Consider the following 23,522-nt stretch of genomic DNA (forward strand, 5'->3'; position numbering starts at 1 on the left):
TCCCAGCTTCTCTCCCTGTTCCCCTTCTCCCTCATTCTCCTCATTCCACTTCTCAACTACTGTTTGTTCACCGAGACCCACTCCTCAATCTTGCTCTTCTCCCTCTTCCTGTACATCCTCTCTCTGTACTTCTACTCCATTCTCTCCTCTCCCTGCTCCCACTCACCCTGTATCCCCTGTCCCCCTTTGCTCCCTCTAACCCATTGCCCCATTCTTTGCTGCTCCACTTTGTGGCTCCTCTTTACCCTTCTCTACCTGCAACCTTTCTGTCTTCCTCTCCCTGCATCCCTTCTCCCCCACTCCATGATCACATATCGCCCCAACCTACTGACCCATAGTTAGGGGTCTGGTCCCTGATAAAGGGAGAAAGACAGGGAGGCAAATAGAGGAGATAGGGGATTCAGGGAAAGAGTCTGCAATATGAGTCTGGAAAATTAGGAAATGAAAACCAGTGATTAGCAGTTTGAAAAGAAAGAGGGAGAGGTTAGTGCTTTTAATCAGGCAACTGTGAGGCAAACGGGATCAGCAACATTTGAGACAAAGTAGGAGAGAAAGAGTTCAAAAATAAAGTGGAATTTGGATGGAAAGATGAAGATTAGGGTTTAGGAAATTGAGGTTCTGAAGGGTGATGCAATCACTAGCACTTGTTGTTGAGGTAAAAAGAGAAACTCTTACAAATACCTTATGTGGTTAATAAATTAGGCTTTTACCTCATATGTACATTAGTTCTGCATCACCTGATTAGAAATCTTGCCTCTGGCTGCTGCAATTGGCATGTGGAACTTCTTCACATTTTGAAATTCAAACACTGGTTTCACTCAGCCATCAGGGATCAGATGCAGGAATTCTTGTTCAAAAATTGGTTTACATTGTTCTCATTTTATGACCATAAAATAGATTAAACATAAACGGACTTTTACCCCAATGTGTCCAATTAACTTCAATTTAATGTGGCACATGCCCAGTGCCTGAATACCTGACCAGGCCCATGTTGTGAGTGTCAGTTTTCCTTACTTTCTCTTGAGGCAGCATTGAATAAAGTTTGAAATGTCGGATGAGAATCATAGAGAGCTGATAACAGGACATTAGTGAACCAAATGGGTTTTTGCAACCAATCAGAAGTTCATGCTATTTGTATTGATGCAAGTCTGTGGACCATCATGCATTGACTTTACTTTCACAATTCATAAAAGGACCAGAAGGGGATATAATAATATATTTGGAAAGTAGCAAGTTGGGATGGAAATGTGATAGGTGGTGTCAGCTTTCAAGTAACATGCCAATGGGTAGTTGGAAATAAATTACTGAGCTTTTAGGGAAAAAAGACAAGAGTGTTTGGGACTAATTACAAAGCTCTTGTAATGGGCTAATCACAACAATCAATCTTGTAAATTAGTCTACGACAGATCCAGACATGAGGAGAGGAAAGCCCCCAGTGGGAACCATAGGTACAAACTTAAGCTCCTCCCAAGCTTGCAACATGGAGCTCATGTTCCAGAATGTTACTCTTTCCTGTCTTTGCTTCCATCAGTTTCCTCTGGATCTTATCCAAAATGTGATAATGATTCATAATATATTATTTGGAAATTTGTTTTTTTATTAATTCTTGGTTCATATGTGGTTGTTGCTGCTTGGGCCAGCATTTATTGGCCATTCCTAGTTACTATTGAAAAGTGGCAGTGAGGTGCCTTTTTCAACACATGTGGTCAACTTTATGCAGGTAAACCCACAATGCCATTAAGGTGGGTGTTCTAAAGCAGAGAAATGTTATTGAGCTTTAAGTTTCATTTGTATTTCTATAGTGTGTGTTGAGAAGGGGAGAAATGGGTTTGTTTCATTTTAGACTTGTTCTGTGACTGGCATTGGGCTGAACATTGCCGATGCATGCATTTCAAATCAGGGTTTAGAGTGTGGGAGTGAGGTAACTATTCAATACTTTAGGAAAAAGGATGGAAAAGAAAATCTACGGTTGCCTAGCAACAGGAGTCCAATATCACAGAAAGACAGAACCATTCAGAAGGTCACACATAGTGTGCAGGTTCTGTCAGACCAGTAAGGTGCTATTAGTTTTGTAGTCTTCAAAATGTCAGAGCTGGAAAAAAAAAGCCTGAGCAGCTGATAAAAGCAACAGTTGGGGCAACACAGTGGTTTAGTGGCGAGTACTGCTGCCTCACAGTGCCTAGAACTTGGGTTTGAGTTCACTCTCTGATGACTGACTGCAAAATTTGCACATTCACCCATGTCTGTGTGGATTTCCTCCGTATGCTCTGGTTTCCTCTCACAGTCTAAAAATGTGCAGTTTAAGTAGTCCAAAATTACCCGTACATTTTTCCTCACACTTTGGCTCCAATATTAGCCATGGAGAATGCAGTGTTGCAGGGACAGGGTAGGGGGCAGGTCTGGGTTGGATGCTGTTCGGAGAGCCAAGCCTGTTTCTGCACTATGAGGCTATGAACAACCAAAAACAGAAGACTGCTGGAAGCTCAGAGTATGAAAAACCCTCGTGTTTGCTCTGAAAGTATTAGAAATCAACCATAAGAAAGTTCCATAAACCAACTACAGCCATGCCAACAGAAGAAGGAACTTTATAGTAGAGACAAGGTTTGAAGTTTGACTACGATCAGCATCAATTTTGGAGGGAGAACGACTGAATCTCTACTTCTAATATTTGCTTTAAGGCAGTACCAAATAATCTTTATATAATATAGTTAATGCATTTTTCACTTATATGTATAATAAACTTTTACATTCTTTTGCAAAATATATATTCGGAGACTCTTGTAAATGCATTCAGTCTCTGACCACTACAGTAAAAAAATTGCAAATATAAAACTTTTGGTCTCTCAAATCAGATTACGTTCTAGGATCTTACTTGTCCAGAATTACCAGCAACTGAAATCAGAACAGTAAGTTGATTGCTCACTCCTAGAAATATTGGGTCAGAACTTGCTGGAAAGGAATGTCTCATGGCCTGCCTTGTTAGTAAGACATTTTTCCTCACACTTTGGCTCCAATATTTTATGCATCCTAACTTGTTGAAACATTTAAGTTGATATCAGATAAAGTGAAGACAAACAGGAGATCTGAAGCATCAATGAGCAATTGATATGACAGTCTGCTTCCTTAAATCAAATATTAGCATTGAGAAAACAACCAAGGAATGAAGAAAAAGGAGATTTAATTAAGAGTGAAATTACATCCACAGGAGTGGAAAATATAGATTAGAATGAAAGATGGCAAAACAAAAGGCAGAAAGGAAGAGTCACAAGAAGAAATAAAAAGAAATTTAAGTTTTAAATTTAAAAATAACATTTTACAGTTTCACTTGCCCCTTTCCAAGCTAGTCAGGTCAGGAAGTATTAAGTTCCAGCCCTAAATGGGTCATTCATGTATAACTGCAGCAACCTCATGATATACACAGTGGTTGACAACAAACTGTCATTACATGGGGTTAACTGAGGAACAATGCAAACTGTTCAGCAATTTGTGTAGATTCACAACTCAGTATATCACTTGCACATGGTTAGTTGCTATATTAACAGCAGTAAATTAAATGCTGGGTCATTATTTACTCAGTTGAAGTGATTATCTACTGTTTGAATCTATGTTCCTCAAAGAATTATGGTTTTAAATGGTGCAAGTTTGGCTCCCACTCTCCCATCGCAACCCCCACCACCCACTGTTCTCTAATTCTCTTCCCAGTTCAAATTTCCAGATCCCTTGCAGAGCTATCCTGACTGCCCTAACCTCATCTGCTCTCCTATCTGCCTTTCTCAACTCTGCTGAGCTCCAATGACTTAGTCATTGTATACTCCTCACCAGGTCAGATGGTGAATAGGTAAAACATTTATCAACAACACCTCAGGAATCTGCCTGCAAGAGCATGAGAAACAAATCTTGACTCACCCGTGGTCCTGTGAAATTTTAAACAACAATTTCCAAGAATATCCAACTGGCAATGTCATTTTTATTGGGTTTATTTAAAACTTAATTCATTATCCTATGAATGGGTTTTGACTGCATTTTGGTACATTGCAACTGCATGATTCACAATGAAATCTTAACTTATTTATAGTTCTCTCAAAACAAAAGTTAACTCTGAAAATAGAACTATTAAACAGTATGATGTGTTTCTCATTGAGTAAGAAATCAAGACTCTTTTATCCATATGCTTGCAATTGTTCCAAATGTTCCCAAATGACTTGATAGGGTTTATTCATAAAATCCTCTTTCAAACACTGGCATCTCTTCCAAAATGGTTGTATGACTGTAAACGAAACACAAGAACCGAAAATATGGCAACAAGTCACTTGTCTATATAACTCCAGGAGGATTATAGAGAAGCATGCCCAGACTTGTGAGGAATTCTCATTCAGGAGATAATATAATTTAACTGATCAATGATGATGATTGATGAATAAAGCATTTGACCAGAACAAAAGCTAAGAATTACAGGTGGAAGAGCGGTTGTTTCCAGAATGCCTCTTACAGAACATGATTTAGATTTTTGCATCGGTAACCTTATAACCATGGCCACTTTAAAAATGAATTGCACCAAAGGATAAGTTTCTTAAACAAAGGAAGGTTCCACCTTGAATCAGTTAAAAAAAACATCTCCAGAGAGAGCTACATCTCTGCAAAACAGACAATGCTATGCTAGACTAATACATGGAATGAGTGGATTGCCTAATGAAGAAAGGCTAAACAGATGGACCGGGTCCGAAGAGACTCGATGTATAAAGATCTGGGCAACGAGGGAAAAAATACACCCAATGCCACCCTCACCCTGATGGCCACCTTTGTGTGTGGCTGCATCAAGCTGTGCGTGGATCCCTGGTACGCAAACACCAAGTGTCACTACGTACTGAGGTTCTACCTATCCCCAGTGTTGCGAAGGATGGGCCTGGCCTCGCTGCCGTGGAATGCTCCGAGTAGTTGGACCGTTCCGTATCACCTGTCCTTCGTGGAGAAGTTTATGAAGAAAAAGACCTTTGACCACAAGTCCATCAGGAAGTGGTCAGCACGTAGTGTCCTTCAGACCCTTCGGGAAAAGGAGAGGGCAGATCCTATCGAGCGGTTCCCTGAGCAGACTATCAAAGTCATTTGGCAGAATGCCTCATCGCCAGAACTTTCCAACAAGACATGGCTTGGTTGGTGGTGAGAAGGGCTCTGCCTGTGAGATCCTTTATGCAGGCCCGGACTCTCTCCCGCACCCCACGTACCCTCGAAGCGTCTGCAAGGGGGGGACGAGACTGTCACACACCTCCTTCTGGAATGTGCCTATGCAGAAGAAGTCTAGAGAGGCATGCATTGGGGTTTGTCGTGGTTCGTCCCGAGCAGTATCGTGACGCGGGACTCCGTGCTCTACGGTCTGTTCCCCAGGACACACACCGAGATGAACATCAACAGTGCCTGGAGGATCATCAACTCGGTGAAGGACACTCTCTGGGCAGTCCGAAACCTGTTGATCTTCCAGCTGAAGGAGTTGACCCCGACTGAGTGTTGCAGATTGGCACATTCTAAGGTCCAGGACTACGTGTTGAGGGACGCGCTGAAGCTTGGGGCAGCTGCCACCAAGGCGCGGTGGGGAAAGACCACCGTGTAACATCTGCCTGCCTAAGATAAACAGGGGGCCCACGCAGTCATTTGGGCTCTGCTGACACCTCAGCTAAATATGTGGACATAAGATTGATAAACGTACAGACCTGTATATACAAATGATAAATTCTGATCTCTGTATGCAAAGAAATGGAATGTTTCCAAATGTATGGCATGATCAACTGTACAGACCATCAAAATATTTTATGAATAAAGTATATTTTTGAAATAAAAAAAAAACAGGTTAGACCTGTATCCTCTGGAGTTTAGAAGAGCCAGAGGTAACTTAATTGAAACATATAAGATCCTGAAGTGACTTGACTGGGTGCATGTTGAAAACTTGTTTTGTTTTGTGGGAGAATCTAGAACTAAGAGTTATAGCTTAAAAATAAGGGTCGCCCTGTTAAAATTGAGATGAAGAAACACTTTTTCTCCCAGAAGATTGAGGGTATTTGGAATTCCTTTCCTCAAAAGACAGTGAATGCAAAATCTTGAAATATTTTCCAGGCAGATTCTTGATTACCAAGGTGATGAATGATAATTGGGGATATACAGGAATGTAGAGTTGAGGTTAAAATCAGATCCAACCATGATCTTATTGAATGGCAGAGCAGGATTGAAGGGCCGAGCGGCCTACTCTTGTTCCTTGTTCATGTGCTTTATTCTGGAAGTATCCTGGCAGATAGAAGAGTGGCAAATGTAACTGTTTAAAAAAGGAGGGAGAGAGAAAACCAGATACTACGGAACTGTTAGTCTAACATCAGTAGTACGGAAAGTGCCGGAGTCTATAAAAGGATGTGATAACAGAATACTTAAAAACTACTAATGGTATTACACAATAGACTTATGAAAGAAATATTTGACAAATGTACTGGAGTGTTTTGAGGTTGTAACTAGTAGAACAGCTGAGGGTGAACCAGTGGACGTGGTGTATTTTCAGAAAGCGTTTGATAAAATCTTACATAAGAGGCTTGTGTGCAAAATCAAAGCACATGGGATGGGTAATAACATACATGTAAGAACTCAGAATTGGCTAGGAGATGGGAAACAGAGAGTAGGAATAAATGGATTGTTTTTGAAGTGGAAGACAATGAATAGTGGAGCACCACAAGCTTCAATACATGAGCCCCAGCTATTCATAATATACAGCAATGACTGGATGAAGGAGTCAAATGTAACATTTCCAAGTTTGCTTACAACAAAACAACCAGGTTGGATTGTGAGTAGTGAGGAGGATCTTATGGGGCTTCAGAGCGACTTAGGCAAGATGACTGAGTGGGCAAATGTATGGTGACTGCAGTTTAAGATGGATAAGTGATGGAAAGAAGGCGTTTGGTATGCTTTCTTTTATTGGTCAGAGTATTGAGTACAGGAGTTGGAAGATCATGTTGCAGCTGTACAGGACATTGGTTAGGCCACTGTTGGAATATTGCGTGCAATTCTGGTCTCCTTCCTATCGGAAAGATGTTGTGAAACTTGAAAGGGTTCAGAAAAGATTTATAAGGATGTTGCCAGGGTTGGAGGATTTGAGCTGTAGGGAGAGGCTGAACAGGGTAGGGCTGTTTTCCCTGGAGGTTGAGGGTATTACACAATAACAGTGACCAATAAACAAGATCTCTTTATGTTTTGACATTTCCCACTGTATTATCATTTAAATAATACTTTATAGAGGTTTACAAAATCATGAGGGACATGGATAGGATAAACAGACAAAATCTTTCCCTGGGGTAGTGAGTCCAGAACTAGATGGCATAGGTTTAGGGTGAGAGGGGAAAGATATAGAAGAGACCTAAGGGGCAACTTTTTCACACAGAGGGTGGTACTTGTATGGAATGAGCTGCCAGAGGAAGTGGTGGAGGCTGATACAATTGCAACATTTAAAAGGCATTTGGATGGGTATATGAATAGGAAGGGGTTGGAGGGATATGGGCCGGGTGCTAGCAGGTGGGACTTGATTGGTTTGGGATATCTGGTCGGTATGGACAGGTAGGACCAAAGGGTCTGTTTCCATGCTGTACATCTCTATGATTCTATGACTCTAAGTGAAGTTGTTCATTTTAGTAGAAACCAGAATGACGGAGTATTATTTAAATGATAATACAGTGGGAAATGTCGAAACATAAAGAGATCTTGTTTATTGGTCACTGTCATTGGAATATGCTCGAGTCCATTTTGAAGGAAGAAATAGCAGGACAATCAGAAAAGCTTAAAACAATGAAACTGAGCCAACTGTGTTATGAAAGGAAAATTATGCTTGACAAATTTGCTAAAATTCTTTGAGGATATAACAAGCAGATTTATTAAGGGGGAACTGGTAGATGTAGTACATTTGGATTTCCAGAGGGCATTCATGAAGGTGCCACAAGATAGCAGCTCATGGCATTGAAATAGTACATTCACCTGTTGAGGATTGGTTAACACACAGAAGACAGAGTCAGAATTAATAAGTCTTTCAGGTTGTAAAGTGTGCCACAAAGATTAATCTCATGGCCTCAGTTATTTACCATCAATATTAATGACTTGGAGGAGGGTACAGTATGTAAGGTTTCCAAGTTTACCGATGATTGAAACAATAGGATGAAGGGCATGTTGTGATGTGGGCATAATGAATCTGCAAGGGTATACAGATTGGTGAGTGTGGGTAAAAGCTTCACAGATTGAATTTCATGTAGAAAAGCATGAGGTCATGTATTTTGGTTGCAAGAATCAAAAGGCAGAGTATTACTTAAGTGATGAGAGACTCCTAAAAAAAGTACAGCACTGAAGGATCTGCGTGTTCCAGTGCATAAAACACAAAATGTTAGCATGCAGTTGCAGCAAGCAATTAAGAAGACAAAGGGAATGTTGTCTTTCATTGCTAAGGGATTAGAGTTTTAAAATAGGGAAATTTTGTTATAACATTGGTGGTGGTCAGACCACATCAGGACTGCTATGTACTGTTTTGGCCCTTGTTAATTATGCAAGGTTATGCTGGTATTGGATGCAGTTCAAAATAGATTGATTTCTGGAATGATGGCGTTTACTTATCAAAAATAGTCAAACAGGTTCAGCCTTTATGGTCTAGAATTTAGAAGAATGAAAAGGTGAAAAAATACAAGGTTTGAGGGGGCTTGAGAGGGTAGATGTTTAGAAGATGTTACCACTGGACTGAAGGATCTGTTCCTGTGCTGTTTGTCTATGTGACTAATACGGCTAGGTCACGTAGTTGCAGAAAGAGGGGACTCTCATTTAAAATTTAAATGTGCCAGATTCCTTTTCTCTCAGAGCATGGTGAATGTCTGGAATTCTATACTCTTGTGGAGACTAAATCACTGAAAATGAAGAGCAGGTAAATAGATGTTGAAACATCTGCTAATTCTATACTTTGTTTGGAATAAGATTTCATTTTGTCCTATTGTCTTCTTCTTTGGAGATATGTACTGGAATTCAGCTACATTGGAATCAGCTCCAATGTATTTTATTCTGGGGAGCTGTAGTTCATGGCTACAAAGATTCAACATAATGAGGCCATGCATCTCTCTGACTGTGTTTTGCCAGTCTTTGCATTTGTACCAAGCAACCTGTGTTTTATTACACTTATGTTCCAAAATTCTTCATGAGTGATGCATTACTTTTGAAGTGGTCACTTAGCAAATCGAGGCCTCAGGGAAGTCTGGGAGATTATCTTCTTGTGCACAAAATGACTGCCAGACATGCTTAGATATATTCACGTTTCTGTTAAACTATTAGAACCTTGGTTAGGTCACATTTGGAGGATTGTGCATGGTTCCAATCTCGATAATATAAAAAATAATTTTTCTTATTCATCAATGGAATGCAAGTATCATTGGCAAAGCCACTATTTTTTGCTTATCCCAAATTGCCCTTGTGATGCACTTAGAATTAAAATCTAAACATATTATTTCAAGAAAAATAAATAATTGAGCTATTGCAGTTCATGTGGTGAATGTATACCACAGTGCTTTTAAGGAATGAATATAGAATCAGTGAGCAGATGCAGAATAATTCACTAGATGGAGAGAGATTATAACCAACAAGAAGTAACAGGCTCAGGCTTTAATCCCTTCTAGTAAATAAAAGGCTGAAGGGCTGATAGAAATCCTTATTACGATGAAAGTGGTTTGACAGGATAGGTGGAGATAAAATGTTTCCACTTGCTGGGGAGACCAGAACTAGGGACAATAAATATAATGTAATCACTATAAATCCAAAAGGGAATTCTTGGTAAATCTTCTAGTGCAATCAGTTGTCCTCAACTGAATGTTGCAGACTGGCACATTCCAAGGTCCAGGACTACATGCTGAAGGATGCACTGATGATTGGGGCAACTGCTGCAGGGGGACAATGGGGAAAGTTGTTGTCCAAGGCTTTCTAGCCATAGTCTATCAAGGATCTGGAAACTGTAGAATCCCTTGTGCTGTGTACCTTGCAAAGGACATACATTACAAAACAAGAGTATTAACAATGTTTTTAGGCAGATCAGTGTAGCACGGTGAATAGAGGAAAATTTAGCATTTCTTGCACTTCCTGTAATTTTCAAGTTGACTTTTTTCATCCTAGCGCTATATACCTGACATGTTGTAAATATTATACCCGTTGAAATCATATACTGAGTAGAATGCTTTGAGACAAATTGAATATTATTGAAAATTCTCGTAAGATACAAGATGAAATGTTTTAAAATTTCTTTTACAAATGTTATAAATAATGTAAAATTACAACAAGTTCATCAGGAAGTTCAGAACAAACTTCTTTAGAATGGTGAGCATGTGGCACTCACTACCAAAATAGTTGATATGAATAACAGAAATACATTAAGGAAAAGTTGGATAATCACATGCAGCAGAAACCAATAGATGGATATGGTGAGATGAAGTTATGTCGAGGAGGCTTGTGTGCACATTACATTTGCAGAAATAACAGAAGAAAATGGAGCAGAAAAAAGCCATTCAGCCCCCAAGTCTCTACATCAATCCACAACAGCATGGTTGATCTGCCTCAGGCCTCAGCTCCTCTCTTGTGTCAACTCCTCATGACCCTCCACTCCTTGATGTGAATGATTTAACACTGCGTTTTGAAAGATAGCCCTCCTGCAGTGTTCCTTTGCTCCAAACAAAGAAATGTATAACTATACAGCGGCTCACCAAGTCTATCAGTGTCTGGATTGTATGAAGCTAGGTTTAAATTGACAATTTACTGACTCGGGCATGAGACTGTTACCAACTGAGCCAAGCTGATTTTATCAACACTTAGCTCTGCTGTGCTAAGGAGGACTTTTAATTTTGTTGCTCATCAGGTTCAGCTGCTGTTTAAATATCCCACACTGCTCCTTTTTTCCTCTGTTCATTTATTTTTCTTGAAATAAAATGTTCACCTTTTAATTCTATGTTGGAATGATGGGAGCATAGTAACCTGCATGTTTCCCTCTAAGACTAACACAGACCACCCTGACTTGAAAAGATGTTTACATTCCACACTAATCTCCTCCCCCACTACTTCATCTCATCCGTTCAGCAAATACTAATTCCTTCCTTCTTTGTGTGTTTATCTAGCTTCCCTTTAAATATAACTCTATTTCCTTAACCACTCCTCACAGTAGAGACTTACACATTCTCACCAATTTCTTGATAGAGCTCACAATCCCAAATCCTTCCTGAACAGCATTGACTGCAGTGGCTCACTTTGAAGATGCATCATATTCACAAGAGGCAACCAGGGCCAGGCAATGCACCTTGGATTTGCTCGCAACACTCACACCGAAAACTAAATTGAAAAGGATGAAATACTTCATTAAGTTCTATCCTTCTCCTTTAGGTAGCATCCTCATTTATCTGAGGATCATTGATTCATAGCCTATGCTGTGATTTTACTATGGGGCAGGAGGAGGAGTCAAACCCGTGTCTACCTCCACCGAAATGGAGATAGAACCTTATACTGTTGGGTGTTTTTCTGAATTACACATTAATCATCTATCCAGTTGAGCTAACTGGTGTCCCACACCAAATTAGTGTCTATAAAATTAATTCTGCATCCTATACTTAATAGGGTGTCAGCTGTGGCTTAATTGACAGTGCTTTTGCCTCTGAGTCAGAAAATTTGGGTTCTAAGCTACAGTCTTGAGCAGAAAGTATAGTTGACACTCCCTTGACAGTATTGAAGTGCTGCACTGTCAGAGATGCTATATCTCAAATACGTTAGTCAATCAAGGTTCTGTTTGCTTAAAAAAATTCTCTTGGTAGTATTCCAAAGAAGAGCAGGGGAGCTCTTCAATAACTCATTTCTTCTGTAGGCTCAGCAGTTCTGGAGCTAAATCCAAATATATTTGCATCAAATTGGCAGAAGGCCAAACCACTGCCTCCTCTCTCAGTTTACAAGGTGGCAACAAATTACATTTATTTATTTGTCACCATTTGTCAGTGTGCCCACACTTTTAATTACTGGCACTGAATATTGGAATAGATGCATATTTTCAAAAAACCATATCTTCATTAAAGCCGTGTGTTTACATAACATTTACAGCACAGAAACAGGCCATATGGCTGACTGAAATGTGTCAATCTAATGCTCCCAGCAAATCTCTTGTCTTCTCCTCCTTACTCCATCTAACCTGATCAGTACAACCCACCATCCTTCTACTCTCATTTATTTATCTGCCCTCCCATTAATCCTAACTACTTTTTCAAGTAGTTCAACCACAGCTTTTGGTGCTGAGTTTCACACTCTCACCATCTTCTGGGTAAAGAAGTTTCTCTTGAGTTCCCAACTGAATGTACTGGTAACTATTTGGTAGCTTGTCATCCTAGTTTCCCCAGTAAGTGGAAAGATGTTCACTACCTCTACCTCAAATGGGGAGGTGATGGCCTAATGGTATTATCACTGAACTGAATCCAGATAATCCAGATAATCCACCATGGCAAATGGTGGAATTTGAATTCAATAAAAAAGATATCTGGAAATATGGAGTCTATTGATAACCATGAATGCACTACCAAATGTTGGGAAAACCCAGCTAGTTCACTAATGCCCTTTAGGGAAGAAAGCTTCCATCCATACCTGGTCTGGCCTACATGTGACTCCAGACCCAAAACAATTGGTTGATTCTTAACTGCTCTCTGGGAAGGGCAATAAATGTGGGCTAGCCAGTGACAGCCACATCCCATAGCTGAATTTTAAAAAGTACTATCATAACCTTCAAGACCTCTATTAGATCACTCCCTCAGCCTTCTCTTTTATGGAGACCAAGCCTGTTCAATCTACCTGATAAGTATAACTTCTCAGTTCTAGTATTTTCCTTATGAATCTTTTTTGTAATTTCTCCAGTACCTCTATATCTTTCTTATCATATGCCTTGAGACATTAACCTCATTATTTGGTCATGTTAACTGGACTGCTAATCCAAAGGTTTGGACTACTACTCCAGAGAACATGACTTCAATTCCCACAACATAAGGTTGGGATTTTGAATGGTATTATGTTATGATGCAAGTAAGCCCCCAATTACCACTTTAGCGCTGTACTGATTAGCGTGTGACTCGGAAAAACACCCAACAGCATAAGGTTTATCTCCATTCTGTCAGCTGTGCTATGACGTTTCTGGTTAGAAACACTGACAGGAGGTACAAAAAGATCCAGCCAGAGTTAAACATTGTATCACTTTTATGGACCTCAGAGAAACAGGAACCTGTGAGATCTAGTGCAGGTGCAGGGATGACAAGTACATGGTACTTGAATAGCAGCATCAGATATTGGAATGACATCAAGGAGGATGGTAGGTGAGAGACCGACCAGGTGTGTGTTAGAATAATCAAAAAGCTAGAGCCAAAAAAGCTATGCTTGAAAATTTCAGCAGTACAAGAGATGAGGCAGGAACAATTGGGTGCTATTATAGAGGTAGGAATATACTCTTAGAAATGCATAAATAATTGGTCTGAAGTATGGGTTAGCATCAAATATAACAAGAACAATGCTTTGAGACTCATATTAAAGCACAAAAGGACAAAATTTCTTTTCTCTGCTCTGATGACAATCAGTTTTTTGTGGTATTTTTGAAGTTGCATTTTGCGATTATAGGTCAGGAAATTCATATTGTAGCATCATCTGTCTTGTGTGAAATCCTTAGTTGAATTGTGAATGTGATGTGTTTACATTTGTTCCTTGACATTTCCCAGATTCTCTTCATTCAATATCGCTTTGAGTATTCTTGGCAAAGAGCTTGATTCTAGTGGGAGGATGTGAAAGAGTGAGGACAGAAGGAATGGGGGGATGGGGAAATGGAAGCTGTCCAATCTTTGTATCCCCTAAGGTGAAAGGCTCCATGCTCAGTGGCCATTCAGCTTGAAAGCAAGGTCAAGAACTGACGTATTTGATTCCGACTCTGACAAGCAGTCCTGGGAATCAAACCCACGGACCACTGATTTGGAAATAAGCCCTGAAACTATTGCATGAAGTGAGCATTATCCAGGGAGCTAACAATTCAATCTTCAAACATGACCCCTTCTGAGATAAGTACAAACACATACAAAATGTCTAAGGAAATGGAGAGTATCCCACATCTATTTTTAATCATGGGTTCTTCAAATTTAAAGTCATTCCTTAGACTAGCGATAGAAACGTTGTATTTAGTTATTTATAAATTATCAGGTTGTGTTGAGATTATGGATACTAGTTTACTGCTTTAGCAAAATAAATCTCGCAATTTTAAACTTTTATCCTGATTGCCCCCATCCATCATTGGCACGTGCAAAGGCATACGATGTACAGGGAGGTAGCCTCTACCACGAGACCAGCAGACACACAAAGTCCTTCAAAGATGCTGTCAAAAGAAACATTGAAGCCTACAACATCAGTATGATATATGGGAAACTCTGCCTGTTGTAAATAACGTGGAAGTGAGGACTGCAGATGCTGGAGATCAGAGTCAAGATTAGAGTGGTGCTGGAAAAGCACAGCAGGTCAGGCAGCATCTGAGAAGCAGGAAAATCAATGTTTCGGGCAGAAGCCCTTCATAAAGAATTTCCTGATGAAGGGCTCCTGCCAAAACGTCGACTTTCCTGCTCCTCAGATGCTGCCTGACCTGCTGTGCTTTTCCAGCACCACTATAATCTTGACTGTTGTAAATAACAACAACTGTGGGCAAGAGATCGCCACTGTGGCAATATGTGATTTCTGAAGCTCCAAGCAGGCACCAACCTGTAAACAAGATGTCAGTGGAGATGGTTGCTCACCACAAGCAAGAGGCAACTTCATGTGTAGCATTTGTGACAGAATTTGCCTGTCAAGAACTGAGTTGCTCAGTCACCAAATGAAGTACTGCAACTGATCTCATCTGAAGTTACTAAAACTTTGCAGTTGCAGTCCCATTATCTCTCTCAGACAGAAGGATGCTGAGTCTCTCCACATATTTGAAATATCTTCTACCTCTACAACCATTCAAGCACTCATTATTCCTCCAATTTTGGTCTCTGGAACTATATGCCAGTTAGTCTGATTTCTGTATGAAAAAATATTCTAGAATCTATTCTTGAGTGCATGTTATGTGGCTTTTGGAAAATCACAATATGACAAGGTAGAATCAGAATGGTTTTACAAAAAATTTGTTTGACAAACCAGTTGGGAGTTTTTTGAGTATTAAGCAAGGTTGTGAATTAACCATCTTACAAGCTCAATTGATTATCTTTGATTGATTGTTCATGTAGCTATTAGCAAACAAGATTATTCAGCAAGTATTAATCAAATGCAGACTCACATCTAACAGTAGACACTTATTATAGATTTTGCAAATGTGAGTAAGTTGAGACCAGGCTGTGCTCTACCTCTTTTGATCATTCATACAAAACATTGTTCAATTATGTGCTAGGCAGTATGCTAGATCTGAATGGAAGTTCTAAAGAAGAATCATATTGGACTTGAAACATTAACTCTGATTCTCTCCACAGATACTGACAGACCTGCCTAGTTTCTTCAGTAATTTGGGTGTTTGTTTTAGGCAATATCCATTTCTGAAAGTGACAGTCTTTGACCCATTTGTAAGTTTGCATGATATACAGTAAAAATAACCCTGATCAGAATAAAACTGATCTAATCAGGACTAGCTATTGTCCCCCACGATAGCTTTGATTTGTTCTATTTCTGCACCAAGCTTGCAAAGTGAACAAACGACCATAGCTCTGTTTACAAAATTGCTGATAGAGCCAATTTTATAATGTATGCATGAATTTCAACATGCATGTTGACTGAATGAACACATAAATCATTAAAAGCAACGCCTCTGTTAATACGGCCTTAAAGTTAAGTACTCAGATTTATTCCTCAATAGTTTATTGAATTTAATAAAGTCTATGCCAAAGAGCCAGCATAGACTTGATGGCTAAGTAGCTTTCTGTGCTTTAAAAGGATTGAGGATCGATAAGTGAAAATGAGTGGGACTACTACATTAACATTTTTTTGATATTCGTCTGATACCAGCTGATGTGCGGTGCTGGAAAAGCACAGCCGGTCAGGCAGCTGCCTGACCGGCTGTCCTTTTCCTGCACCATACTCTCGACTCTGATTTCCACAGCATCTGCAGTCCTCACTTTGTCCTCCTAATCCCAGTTGATGTCATTTATGGAGAGGTTGGACCCTTGCTTGATAGATCATATTTTGATTTGCTTGATTTTAACAAAGTGGTCTCATGCTGAAACATTTGAAATACACAGTAAAAGTATAATCTTATTAATCCCAAAACACTCCTTTATAAATTGAAAAGAAAACTGACATATTTTGTAAAAGTAATCAAAGCAAACACAATTACAGATTCCAAAAGCACACCCACACAGTATTCACACCAGTGACCCTGACTCTAACAGCTCACTATGTTTAAATCATTTGTAATTTTAATTTGTAGACTGGAACTGTATGCAGCTCCTGCCGGGAGTTATTGTAAACTTGATCTTAAAGGTACTCATCCTTAAGTACCTCTTCAGGGGTTTATTCCAATACTTCTGGTCTAGGAGTATCATTAACACTGGACTCAAAGGTATTTTAGTTTCATTATATCCTTCCCTTCTCAGGCGCACTAGTCTATACAGGAATCTTTATGGAAGAACTTCATAAAACTGCTCAAAACTCAAACTAAAACTAAAACAAAAGGATTGGTTAACAACCATAAAACGGAAAGAACGCTTGTCATTTTAGGAGGAGAATGTGCAACTAGTTGGGTGGCATAAAGATTGATTAACGGGACTCTGCCATTTATAATCGATACCGATTATTAAGTGAGAGGCCTGAGAATAATATGTCTAACTTTACAGATGACACAGGGTTAGATGGAAAAATAAGCTGTGAGAAAGAAGCTGCAAAGGAGTACAAACTAATTAAGTGACTGGGCATGAAGACAGCATATGAAGTAAAAGAAAGGCAATGTGAATTTAGGAATATGCCGTCAAAAGAATGAGAAAAAAATTGTTTTTTAAAAGTAAGATATTTGTAAATCTTAGTTCCAAAGTGACTTGGGGATCTTTGAACACGATTAAAGCAAGTTAACAGGCAAGGAACTTGACATATAAAGGGATGGAAATCTTACAGAAGTTATTTAAGAATTTGGTGAGACCACTCCTGGAGGACTGTGTACAACTTTGGACTTCTTACTAAGGATGGAAGCATTTGACCTCGGGGCAGTGCAATGAATGTTCACAAGATTGGTTTCTATGACAAGAGGTGTGCCCTATGAAGAAAGTTTAAGAAGAAAAGATCTATACTCTCAGAAGTTTTCAATAATTATCACGCTGAAATGAACAAAGCAATTGTGGGGAAGATGTTTATCATAGCTGGGAGTCTCAGGGACAGGATACAGCCTCAGGTTAAGGGGTCAGCTATCTAAGACTAAAGTAAGAAGAAACACCTTCATTCAGACAGTTATGAATCTTTGGAACTTTCCACCCCAGAGAACTATGGCTGCTCAGCCATTGGGTATATATAGGAATTTAATGAGATCATGGCTAACCTGTGACCTAACGCCATGCACCTTTGGCCCATATTCCTTAACATCTTTATTTAGCAGACATTTATCTGTCTCATATTTTAAATTAGCAGCTGATCCTGCATTCACTGTTGTTTGTAGTAGAGAGTTCTACCACACTTTTATGTGGAGAAGTGCTTCCTAACGTCTCTCTTGAATGGTTTGGCCCTAATTCTTAGACTGTGTCCCATAATCCTAGAATCCCAACCAGTGGAAACAGTTTATCTTTATCTACCCTGCCTTTTCCTGTTAATTCCTTGAAGATTTTGATCAGATCATCCTTAACCTTCTAAATTCTAGAAAAAACCAACCTAATTTGCATCATCTCTCTTCATATCTTAACCTTGAAGTCCAGGTACCATTCTTGTAAACCATGTGGTACTCCCTTCAAGATCAATATATCCTTCCTAAGGTGTGACCAGCTCTGCTCACAGTACTTCAAATGGGGACTAACCAGCATTTATATAACTGCAGAATAACTTCTGCATCCTTGTACTCTAGTCTTCTAGATATAAAGGCTTTCTGGATTATTTTTGCACTTGTGTGTGACATTTTAAAGGTTTATGTACCTTAACTGTTCCTGATGAAGGGCTTATGCCCAAAACATCGACTCTCCTGCTCCTCGGATTCTGCCTGACCTGCTGTGCTTTTCCAGCGCCACCCTTTTTGACTCTGATCTCCAGCATCTGCAGTCCTCACTTTCTCTATGTCCCTTAACCCTCAAGTCTTGTTGGACATCCACTTTATTTAACTTTATAGTATCTAGAAAGCACCCTGATCTATCCTTTTTAAACCAAAATGGAAAACTCACACTTGCTTAGATTGAACTCCAAATGCTACAATTTTGTACATTCACTCAGGCTATCAGTGTCCCTTTTTAATCTTTTGCTATCATCTGCACAGTTTATAATGCCGTCTAACTTTGTGTCATCGGCAAATTTGGATATATGTCATTTTATGCCATTACCCAAGTCATTAATAAATAATGTGAATAATTGAGGCTGTAACACAGATACTTGTGGATAACCACTGCCAATTTGATACCTACCCATTATCCCTAATTTCCATTGCTTACCACTCAAGATATGATCATTAATCTTTGGGCACAAAGGGAACCAAAGAATATGCGAATGAGGTTGAAATTGGTGTGTATGCAAAAGTTTAGCTCTGAGTATTGAATAATTGAAGGCACTGGAAGAGCTGTATATCCTAATTCTTATATGAAGTCCTTAGCTGTAAAATTCTCTCCCCAAATGTCTTTGCCTTTCTATCTTCCTAACCCCATTCCTCAATCAGCCTTCCAGGTGATCCTTACAAAATATTTATATGACCTCACTTATTTTTCACCTGCTCCAATAGTTCCTTCTGTGGGTAATTGATAAAGAATTATGTCTAATTAACATACTGGTGCAGCACCTTGGAACAATTTACTACATTAGAAGAGCTACATAAATGCAATTTGTTATCTTTCTGCCACAGATAGTCGTTGAGGTAAAAAAGTTGAATGTTTCAAGAAGGAGTTAGATACTGCATAGCTCTTAGGCTAAGGTATCAAACTTATGGGTGTGAAAGTGGGAAAAGGGTACTGAGTTGGATGAGCAATGATCATATTGAATGATAGGGCATACTCCTGCAGCTATGTTCGACATTTCTATGCTTTGTAAATATTTAAGTTAATTAATTACTTCTACACTTGTAGCAGTTATATAAAGTTCTAGTTAGACACAGTCTGGAGTATTCAATACACTGCTGGCACCAAACATCAGGAAAGGAGGTGTGTTGGAATACTCAGCAGGGCAGGTAGTATATGTGGAGAGAAAGAAAGAATTAATGTTTCAGGTCTTAACTTGAAATATTCTCTCTCCACAGATGCTACCTGACATCCAGCATTCCCTTTCTTTGTCTAATTTCCAACATCCACAGTAATGCACTTTTCCTTCAAGAAGCACACATTGGCCTTGGAAGAGATGTGGTGCAGATTGACTGAATAATACGTGGGTTAAAAGAATTACAATGAGGACAGACAGTAATTAGTAGGTTTGCATTCACTGAAATACAGGTGATTAACGGGTGATTGAGCTGTTTAAAAAGGTTAAAGAATTATATCATGTATCTAGAGATGAACAGTTTTACCTAGTGGGGTAGCCCATAACCTTAAAGTTGGAGCTAAGTTATTGAAGGGTGATATCAGTAAGGACTCCTTCATACAAATGGTAGTGGAAACCTCTTTTCCTAAAACCTTGCTGAGGTTGGGGATCAATGAAAAATTTCAAAACAAAATGTGATATATTTTTGTTGGTCATGGGTATTGAGGATCACAGAACTAAGGTGATTAGGTGGAGTTAAGATATAGATCAGCTGATAATACTGAATGGTGGAGCAGGCTTTAAGGGCTAAATGGTCTTCTCCTGCTCCTATGCTTGCATTCAATAGAAAGATTGGACATGAAGTTGAAGATGAAAGAATGGAAGAAGGTGTATAGAAGCAAGCAGTTCCCAGCTGTTGAGGGATCCAGAATGAAGAGCCAGAGATTAAATATTTTAGAAGGGACACAAGAGACAATAAAATAAAAAGAACTTCCATTCTGTGGCATGACCTCCAGACATCCTAACATACTTTAGAGCTAATGGTGCATTTAGAAGTATTGTCAATGTGGGAGATTGGCTCAATTTAATATCTTGTCTAAAGGGCAGCACCTCCAATGATTCAGCATTTCATTACTACTGCACTGATATTTCAGCCTTAATTTTTGTACTCAAGTCCTGAACTATGTCTTCAACCATCTGACTCAAGGGGTGAGAGTGCTACAAATGGAAATGTTATTAACGTAAAACGATATGGCCTCCATTTTCAGGGTTTGTGCTTGAGGCAGAATCTACTGTCAATATTCACCATTAGATGGAAAAGGTGGTTGAAAAACAAAGTTGGAGGGATATGGAAATGTGACATGGAAATGTGATTAAAACTATTTCCTCATGTTGGCTGTAGAGACCAAAATGAGCTGGTTTGGTTGAATGGCCTAATTTAATATTGCAACTACTACTTCCTCTTCTCCAGGTATTATTCTTGATTTTTCAAGGCTCCCTAAATGATGGATTATGCATTAATTTTACTCCAAAGGCATATTCCAAAGCTATATGTCCTTCAATAGGGTCATGGGCAGAAATTTCTTTGCCCAAAGATTGGAGGGAACATGGAACTCGCTATATTAAAGAGTGGCTGAGGTAAATAGCATAGTTATATTTAAGAGGAAGCTAAGTAAACACAGAGGGAGATATTTATAGAAGGATATTCTGAATTGAAGGAGATGATATCTGGAGAGAAGAGACTTACCACTGTTACACAGTGGAAGGGAAAAACATTTGAGCAAAACCCTGGAAATTGGAAGTGTAAAACTGAATGGACCCCTTATCTGCAATTGAGATGTTGAATCAGGACATGATGAAAGCATATACAGTCAACTCCGCCAAGCCCTCCTCACAAACATCTGGAGCTTTGTACCATAGTTAGGACAGCTGTCCCACAGATCAGTCAAGCCATAGATTGACTTGGCATATCCACCAAATAATAGCTAACACTTGCAGACAATGCTCAAATCATGGTCCCTTGGTACGCCCTGTCACTCTAGGTCACCAGAGCTGCAGGTAGACAAGATAGTGAAGAATGCATTTGGTATACCTGCCTTTATTGGTCAGTGCATTGAGTATAGGAGTCAGGAACTCATGTTGCGACTGTACAGGACACTAGTTAGGCCACTTTTGGAGCATTGCACGCAATTCCGGTCTCCCACCTATAGAAAGGCTGTTGTGAAACTTGAAAGGATTCAAAGAAAATTTACGAGGATGTTGCCAGGGTTTGCAGATTTGAGCTATAGGGAGGAGCTGAATATACTGGGGCTATTTTCCCTGGAGCATTGAAGGCCGAGGGTGACCTTATAGAGGTTTATAAAATTATGAGGAGCATGGATAGGGTAAATAGGCAAGGTCTTTTCCCTGGAGTGGAGCAGTCCAAAACTAGAGGGCATAGGTTTAAGGTGAGAGGGGAAAGATATCAAAGGGACCTAAGGGACAACCTTTTCATGTAGAGGGTGGTATATGTTTGGAGCTGCCAGAGTAAGTGGTGAAGGCTGGTACAACTGCAGCATTTAAAAGGCATCTGGATGGGGTAATGAATAGGAAGGGTTTAAAGGGATATGGGCCAAATGCTCGCAAATGGGATTAGATTTATATAGGTTATTTAGTCAGCGTGGATGAGTTGGACTGAAGGGTCTGTTTCTGTAGGGTATATCTTTAAGACTCTATGATTCTATGACCAGAGGTGGCAGCACATTGATAAGCAATTGAGAATGAATGACCCTGGGTGTCCTCAACATTCTCTTTCGATCCTATGATGTTTCATGGTATTAGGTCAAACATTATCATGAAAACCCGCCTAATTGCTGCTTACTGTCTGCCCTCAGCTAATACAGTGGTACTCCAATGCGGAAGAAACAGCAATTATGTAAGAAGTATTTTAGATGAGTGAACGTCAAAATTATTAGTAGGGGTGATTTGGGATCACCACTATTTATTGAACCGGCTGAATCCTGAAGGACAGATCCCACAACAGGTGCTGTGAGAACCACAAGCAGCATAAATATATTTAACCAAAGTTTGTTACTCACAGCCTAGCATATCTCCACTCCCATCAAGTAAATAAATCAACCCAGTTCAATGACGAACACAGTAGATCTTGCCAGGAGCAGCACCAGGCATATCTAAAAATAAGGTGCCAACTTGGTGATACCGCAACATAGGAGCATATGCATGCTAAGCAGCAGAAAGAGCAAGTCATAGGCAGACTAAAGTGATTCCATGACCAACAGGTTAGGTCAATGCTCTGTTACAACTGGTTGTGAATAGTGGTGGCCAATTGACTAACAGGAGTAGGCTTCACAAACACTTCCATCCTCAATAATGGCAAAGTGCACAAGGCTGGAAGTCTTCAGCCAGAACTGCCGAGTGGATGATCTGAATGGCCTGCTTCTGAGGTCTCCGGAGATGTCAGTCTTCTGTGAATTTAATTGACTTTATGTGATATCAAGAAATGATTGAAGCTACTAGATGCAAAAAGATATAGATCGTGACAACATTCCACATTCTGAATTGTGTTCCAGAACCAGCTACGCTCCTAGGCAAGCTGTTCCAGTACTGGCATTTACCCAACAATGTGGAAAGTTGTCCAGTTATGCCCATCCACAAAAAAGCAGGAATAATCAAATCGGGACAATTATTGCCTCATTAGTCTACTCTCAATCATCAGCAAAATGTTGGATGGTATTAAAACACACCATGAAGTAAGAGACAATTTCACAGCATTAGTCTGCACATTGGTGCTTAATTTGGGTTCTGGTTCCAAATCTCATCAAACCTTAGTCCAAACATGGACTAAAGAGTTGAATTCAGATGTGTTGTCGGCGTTACTGCACTTGCCATCAAGATAGATTTAAGTGATAGCAGCAGGAGTAAAACTAAAGTCAATGGGAATCACAGAAAACTCTCCAAAGATTGGAATCGTGTTGAGCACGATAGAAGATTATTGTGTTGATGAAGACCAATCATCACATCCTTAGAATATGACTGCAGGGGTTCCTCATGACAGTGCCCTATGGGTTACCTTCCATCCATCATAAAGTCAGAAGTGGGATGTTTGCTGATGAGTTTTTGTGGGACTTCCTTTGTGATGTATCTACCTGCAACTACTGATATATAAGTGAAAGCCCCTGTCTATCATTATTGTTACAACATCTGAAACAATATTTCTAACTCTATGCAACTGGATTTGTTTTTGAATGGATAATGCAGGGATTCCAATTATTTACATTTAAAACTTTCAGAAGGGAACTGGACACATTTTGTGTAGAAATGTAGGAGGGGAGTGGGGCCTT

General features: G+C 39.6%; 1 protein-coding gene across 3 annotated transcripts in view; it reads right to left on the reverse strand.

Annotated features, from left to right (window-relative positions):
- mrvi1 (murine retrovirus integration site 1 homolog) overlaps positions 1 to 23,522 on the reverse strand; it is a 118,246-nt gene that overhangs the window by 93,742 nt on the left and 982 nt on the right. The window lies entirely within an intron of this gene.

This window comes from Chiloscyllium punctatum, chromosome 22 (assembly GCF_047496795.1).
Source record: "Chiloscyllium punctatum isolate Juve2018m chromosome 22, sChiPun1.3, whole genome shotgun sequence".
NCBI classification, from domain to species: Eukaryota; Metazoa; Chordata; class Chondrichthyes; order Orectolobiformes; family Hemiscylliidae; genus Chiloscyllium; species Chiloscyllium punctatum.